Below are 7,233 nucleotides of genomic sequence, written 5' to 3'. Positions count from 1 at the left end.
TGCTTTTCATTGCAAGCCTGAAAGCACTTGTTAAACTCACGACTAGTGAGGTTAAAAACAGTGATTCTACCCGCTCTGGGTGTAGAAGCTAGCAGAGCTAAATAAGGTAACAGGGAGAGAAAGATCACTGGAATGAGTACATTCTGAATGCAGATGTAGGTTGGAGGAGGTGTGTCATAAACCCAGGGCATACAGCATCAGAACAACTGAGAAGGGAAAAGAGGAGAGGGACATTGTGGATAGAAACCCAACACAGTACTGTATGTAAATCCTTTTCTCCATTGCAAATGCTCAAGACTAAAAGAACATGGACTTTGGGAAGCAGGGCTTTTGAGTCTTCCCTGCTCCCAGACCTGTTCCACAAGCAGCACTCTTCAGTGGTAATCTGTGTGTGCCAGATTCATCAAGAGGAGAAGTGCTAAAAACAAAATTGAAGTCAAACTGTTAAGAATCTTTGTCCCCGCCCCCTCAGGAAAGTAATCAAAGCTGGAGAAGTCTAAGGGCTGTATCAGGGAGCTGAAAACAGCATAGGAGGGTGAGCCACAGCACCCAGAGGCCTCTCCATTAGCAAGAGAAAATGCATGAGAATCAAAAAAAAAGAAAATTATCCAGCTTAAAGAGCTTATGAAAACGAGCTAGCATCTGCAATACTTTTTTGTGTGTGAGTAAAAGATGACACACATTCATACTGTGCCATTTAAAATCTTCTACATAATGATTTGGATTCTGTATCTCTTTTTTTCTCTGCCCCAGGTCAGGGAGGTTTGGCCTGAATCACTGACTAATTTTATTAGACCTAGGCAAGAAGCTGCATGGATTTTCCTCATAACCTTCCTTCAGGTCATTAGGTTTCCTTACTAGTCCTCTTTAGGATTATTTTCTGAAATGTAGCTGAATCCCAACAATATCAAGATATTGGCTATCAGATGAATATGCATAATCCTCTAAAACAGCAGGGCCTTCAGTGATGCTTGACCGCATTTAAGGCATTTTGGTACAGTTTTTTTGCCTGATACAGGACAGCCCTTTTGCACTTCCTTCAGGACCTGCTGTGATGGAGCAGCCTGGTCATCAGTCACTGAGCAAGACACTGCAAAGGATATTTAACTAATTCTGGCACACAAGTAGATTACACTCTCCTGCAGAGTAAAATCCTGAAAACTGCAAACTTTGCTGTTCTAAAAACTGATGTGTTATTATATTTGAAACCTGACTGGATAGTAATGAATGACACCTGTTTCCACAAAATGGAGGCTAAGTATTCAACAAACAAAAATGGACTGTCATTTCCTTTGCAGCTTCCCCACCACAGCCCTTAACACAGGCCTGGGAATGGGAACCCATGAAATCCAGGTTCCCCATTGCTACAGCAAAATCCTTTAATTATATCAAAGAACAACTATTTAAGGGTCTCAGTTAACTCAAAGTTCAATTTATATCTGACCTTTTTGACAGCTGAAGGTAGCACATTGAGTAAAGAGCCCCAAACCAAAGACAGATCTGTTTCGTAATTCCTCTCCCCTTAGAAATCATCCCTAAGACATTTTGTGAAAAATAATTAGCCAATTCTTTCTCAAGAACTGTGAAGAAGCTGCTACCTTAAGACATTAACTCAGAAGAACTCAATAAAGGCCACACACTTCACAGAAGTTGCTAGGCATCAAAAGAGACCATTATAGAATGGAAGCAAATCTAGACTCCATAACTGACCAGCTGTCAACAAAAATAGGTCAGTCAACGCCCAACCCTGCCCCCCACCCCCAACACGAAGAAGGAGAGAAAAAGAAAAGAACTTCCAAGCTAGCAAAGAGACAGCATATAGAAACCATTCAACAGACTAGAGGGAAAGGCCACCATCCTGCTGACTAAATCAATGAGGTCCTGGCCACCCTTATGTAATGGCAGGAACAGCAAAGTAGGGGGCAATCAGTGGTATCGGTTTAAAAAAAAAGTTAATATTCCTCTGATCTGGCCCAAAAGGCCAAGGGGAGTGTCCAGACATACTAGCCAGTGCCACAACATTGAGGCCACAAGATTGACAGCAACCAAAACCCATCTCTAAAAAGAGTCTAGGAAGGAGCCAGTGCCATTTCTGCAGGCAGCCTTACACCTTCTCTTCAGCCACCTCGCAGTTCTTTAGAATATACTGTTCAGATCCCAAAAAGATCCCTGTCACAGGGTACATCACTCACCACTGGTCTGGCACCTCCTCCTGGTCACTCTGAGGATTAGCTCAAGGGCAACACCCTCCCTCCCCATCCATCCACAGTTTGTACACCATCACTCTGTCTCTTGCAGCCTCAGGAACCACAATGTCCTCTTCATGGCTTGACCCTCTGGCCATGTCACCATCCATGTTTCCCCTTCCAGGGGTCAGTATCACAGTCTGATAATCATGCCATTTCCCCAGTGGTGAGTGGGGGGGAGGGGAACCTGGGCCTGCCCACTACTCCAGGTCCTGATCCAGGGACCCTGTCAACGGCAGCCTCATAATGCTCTCCTTGGAACTGCTCACCACTTTTCCCTGGGCCTCTTCCCCTGCACCTACTTTGCCCTTACCTGAGGGCCTTCAAGCACTGCACTGTCCATGGTGCTAGTGCTCATTCCACCTGCTGGGAGTCAGCCTTCACTCCCTGGGCTCCAGACTGCTACTGAGCCTTCTCAGCCCTGCCCCTCCTCTTAGCTGAGCCTGCCGGGCCCGGATTGATGGCTCTCTGCAACTCCTCCCTGATTGGCTGGACCTCACACAGCCTCTCTGGGCTGCCAGAAAGGACTCATCTCCACTGCTCCCTGCTAAGGTTAACCCTTCCTACACCTATGTGGGGCTAACATTTCATCACAACCCCCAACACCTTAATCCCAGAGGTGCCCTATAGCAATTGTTGGGACAACAAAGGGAGGGACTCCTACACTGCCAAGAGCCCAAAAAGCTCAAATTGCTTTTAGCCCAGTTAATGTGGGCAGAAGATGCCTATTGATACATAAGCACAGAGTGCCTGCATGTCACCGTCAGATGTGATAAAAACTGATATCTTCAGCATAGACTGACAAATGAACTGGGAAAACATCCAGCACCCCGATACAGAAAGCCAATAAGACAGCTTCAGAGAAGGTGCAGGAATGGCTCCAAACTAAGAGCATACAGCATCCCAGACCGAGGATGCCTCTGACAAATGCCTCTGCAAACTGGGAAGCAACGGCTAAGACCCTTGATTATCTTTAGGACACTAAAAACACTGACCCAATACCAACACCTTCTAACTTCTTTAAAAGACAACTATGGTTAACTCTATCAAAAGCCTTCTCCTGGTCCATTGAAACAAACTGCACATCCATGACAAAGTTTGCTAACAGTAAAAACATCATGAATTAAAAACAAATTATCAAAAACAGCAGATAGGAATACAATATGTTTGATCTGGGTGTATCAAACAGTCCTTCAGTCAATTGGCTAAGGCCCTGGATAAAGTCTTGTAATCAGAGCAGAGAAGAGAAATAGGTCTCAAGTTCCATAAGTCACAGAGGTCCCCTTTGTTGTACAGCAGGGTGATCACAGCCCTGCAGTAATTGAAGGGCAGCTCCTTCTCCTGGATACACTCCAGCACCCCTAGAAAAAAGTCTGGACTGATCAGATTCCAGAAATGCTGGACTGCAACAGAGAGCTCCTGCAGCGACACTGCTGTTCCTCACCAGTCAGATGGGTAACCCCTGGTATAGCTCCTCCATTGCTAGCACAACACAGGCATCAGGTGAGAACAGAGTATTGTAAAAAGAAACAGCTGCTTTCCGGATCTCAGCAGGGTCAGCCTCAGACAACCATCCGGCAGCTGGAGGCTAAAAATCTTCTGACAGTCTGTGGACTTTTTCTCCATCCCGGAAAAATCCTTGTGGAAGTGTCAGTTCCAGGAAGCTGAATAAAATGGGCCTAAACCAGGGCTCCTTGCACCTTCTCTTCCAACAAGCACCTCAGTTAAGGTTTGGTGAATCTGCACCGGGTTTCCATCAAGGTTGCCACAGAAACCCAAGATGTCTCGTTCCAGGGCACTCATGGCCTGATGCAAGGGCCACATGGCAGCCTGGGTATACTACTGGCAAAACAGTTGGATCTGGACCTTTTCAACATCCCATCACTTTCTCAGGGACTCATGCAGTGGCTAGTGCTGCTGCCAAAGCTCCCAAAACACAGCAAATATCTGAGTGAAATTCAAGTCCTGTAATAATCTTGTTTTAAAACACGAGTGGGAAATACAGGCAAGAAGAGGGAGAGACACACTGACGGAAACATAATGATGATCAGACAGGCGAGTAGGAGACATGGAAGACCGAACAAATATATTCACACTGGCCTTCATGGTATAAAAGTGATCCTGTCTAGCCCCTGAGGCCTGGTTGGGAGTAGCTTTCAGCCAAAAGTACTGTCTAACAGTGGGGTGAAAGAACCTCCAAACATCTACTAGCCCAAAGGTTTGCAGGAGACGATACAGTTCCTTGCCTGACTTAATATATGGCTCCTCATGATTCCTGTCTAAAACATAATCTGCAGTTCAATAGAAATCCCCTCCCAGGACAATAATAGTATCAGAGCCACATCCAAGCATGGCATGTGCAAGTGTCTGCAGAAAAGAGACATGATCTCACCCCAGAGTAGTAGCAATCATACTAAAATGATGAAAAACAATAGTGCCAGTATGTGTCTCCACCCAGAGGAGCTGGCCTTACGCAATCTCCTTCACAAAGGAGATGTGTTTCCCTGCAATCTGGGGGGAAAGGGGGAGGGATAGCTAACCCAGGAGTGACGTTGAAGTCATGGCTCAAGAAAACTTCCTCATCCCATTCCTTCAACCAGTTCCCCTGATTGTCAGGGTCTGAGTGCGTCTCTTGCGAAAAGACAACATCAACCTGTTTTGTCTGAGAAATTCAAATATTTGTGCCCTTTTATGACATCCCAGCATGCATTAATACAGAGCCAAAACTGAGCAGCACCACAGAGACTGGAAGGAGAGCCGAACAGCAGAGATAAACAATGGAAAGTACTTGGAACAAAATGAGCTGCTGTATATTTTGAACAATCCCCACAAGGTTCCTCGCCTTTATCAACAACTTTTTGAGAAGGAAATTTTTCCTACAATCAATTGAGGTATGTCTCAAGACAAGGGCAGCTGAATGAACAAAGTGCTGTAAAACAGGGACATAGGCCTTGACCTCAGTTCCCCGCTTCCCTTTAGTGCTATCCAAAAAGTCCTTAATCTCCTTCACACGGTACCCAACCTTCCTATATAGCTGACTGGCTGGGACACCAGGGACCAGTGAGGAGTCAGGGAGATCATTGTCATCGTCTTCATCTCCCCCAGACTCCACCAGCTCAGTAGAACATTGAGCAACCAGTGTAACATTCCCATCATTCATGAAGCAGAGAGATTCATTGGGAGCAACTGGCATATCTATACTCCCAAGCATGCTAGGCAGTGCAGCCCTAGGCTGGGAGCCAGTGTCATCACTGCAACATGGAGGATCGGGGGCTTGAGGACTCATCACGCCCTGGGAAGAAAGTACCCCACTGGGAGCTCCTCGCACGGAGCTACCACCCAGCACAATTGTATCCTCCTTCACAGGGCACACACTGCCAGCAGCTTAGGGGGCTCCAAAGTCTTAGCCCTTTTATAGTCCCATATAAATGCACTTTGTCAGTCTGTTCTTCACCCCCATCTCAAGAACCTCTCTCTGATTTCTCTGCAGGAAGGTGCTCCTCACCCTCCAGGACAGAAGTGATGAGGTCACCACCGAGGGTTCCTCGGGGGGATGGGGGGGTGCTGCTCCCTGTACAATGGCAGACCACATAGAGTGGGATGGGGGGACAGAAACTGGCAGTGTGGGTGCAGGCTCTGTGTCCTGATGGTCCCTTGATGTCCCAGCCCCCTCCCCACTATCCTGGGGTCCCACATTCTTACCAGGGACCCCAAACCAGCAGTGCATGGGCAGGAACCCCTCAAATGACCTGGTCACCACACAGGAAACATTTCATGTTTTCAGAGGTAGCAAGCACTGATTAATCTATGTGGTGCTTTAAAACCAGGTTAATCATCTTGAAAAGAGAGTAAAACAGTGAAGTGGCAAAGTCTGTAGATGACACAAAACTAGGTTACACAAGGCTTGAGAAAACTGTGGGGAAAAAAACTAGGTGACTGGAAAACACAGGGGTAGATGTAATTCAATGTTCACAATACAAGGTAAAGCACATCGGAAGGAATAACTTCAATTACTCATAGATTCTACAGGCTACATTAACAGTACCCCTTCAGGAAAAAGACCTGGGCATCATTGTGGACAGCACACTGAAAACCTACTTAGAGCTTTTCAGAACAGATGCCTTTGTTTAGTAGCATTATCTTTACAATTCACTTTTTCTGTGCAAGCAGCAGGGAAAAGTCATTATTACATTAAATACAAGCTGTGGCTTCTAAATAAACTATTTCCTGGTCTTTTCTCCACTGGGCTTGTGTCTGAAAAATTTCCCACCATTGCAACCCCTGGTGCTGCACTAATGTAGATGAGGCTCCAGGCAGTCACTGCTATTTTAAGCCCAGGTTTACATGACATGGTGCGAGCAATGCAAAGTTTTACTGTGTTAGCGCCATTAAAATATTAGTAGTGTTAGAAAGAAAAAAGGCTACTCTAGCAAAGCCTCCGTGTGTGAACATGTGTATACACACACATACATACATGTTAAATGTATCCTACATAAAATGGTGGTAACTAAGAGGTCAATTGTGGAACAATATGATAAACTGCACTGATCATCTACCTTTAATTCTTTACCTGCACTCTGCTTGCTAATCCATCTCCACTGGATCTACTTCTAACATTCCAAACCTCATCAGCTTCATTGAGCTGTCATAAAATAGTCTTCTCCTTTCCTCCAAATGATGAAATTCTTTCTTCCCTGTTCTCCCCCACCAATAAAATTACAATAGTTTGTGTTATAAGATAGGGCCAGAAGTTAGGGCACCAGCTTAGAACTTTAGAGACCTAGGTTCAAATCCTTGCTCTGCCATCGATGCCTGTGTGTTCTTGGGCAAGTCACTTCTAATCTCTGTGCCTCCGTTTCCTAGCTATAGAATGGGCATAAGTAGTACTTCCCTACCTCACATGGGTATTGTGAAGATAAATAAATTAAAATTGGTGAGGTGCTCAGGTACTACAGCAATGGAGGTTGTATAAGAACCTCAACTAGCT

This window comes from Malaclemys terrapin, chromosome 4 (assembly GCF_027887155.1).
Source record: "Malaclemys terrapin pileata isolate rMalTer1 chromosome 4, rMalTer1.hap1, whole genome shotgun sequence".
Classification (NCBI taxonomy): Eukaryota; Metazoa; Chordata; order Testudines; family Emydidae; genus Malaclemys; species Malaclemys terrapin.
Note: the sequence above shows the minus strand (reverse complement) of the source record.